The sequence below is a fragment of the Nanorana parkeri genome, unplaced genomic scaffold, assembly GCF_000935625.1.
Source record: "Nanorana parkeri isolate BGI_ZX_2015 unplaced genomic scaffold, ASM93562v1 scaffold927, whole genome shotgun sequence".
NCBI classification, from domain to species: Eukaryota; Metazoa; Chordata; class Amphibia; order Anura; family Dicroglossidae; genus Nanorana; species Nanorana parkeri.
Genome location: NW_017307195.1, coordinates 71,170 through 71,623, shown reverse-complemented (window position 1 = coordinate 71,623; position 454 = coordinate 71,170).

The following is a 454-nucleotide window of genomic DNA, read 5'->3' as shown; positions in this document are numbered from 1 at the left end:
CTCAGCCGATCCAGATGTTGGATCGGCTGAGTCGAACTCCTTCTGCATTTCGGGTTGGCCTAAATGCTGAGCATGTTCGGCCGACCCGAAGTCACACGAAGCAAGCCGATGTACGACTGATTTCAGCCGTACAAGCCTGAAATGAATAGCCTAACATCGTTCGGCTCACTTCACTTCAGGTTGGTTATTCACTCGGCTGCCTACGGCAGCTTAGTGAATAGACCTCTAACTGTGAGCTCAACAATGGTACGTAGTGTTTACCTTCTGTTGCTGGCAAATTGTGCTTACCTCCTGGTAAATCTCATAAGTGATAACCCAGCCTTGATCAAGAGACAGTTTCTAGCCTATAATGTTTTATGATGAGTTAACAAAAAAGTAAGTGAAGGCATAGTGAAGATCTGCCACCTCAATACTTTATAAAATACTCTATATAGGAATGTAATGTATACAGTTT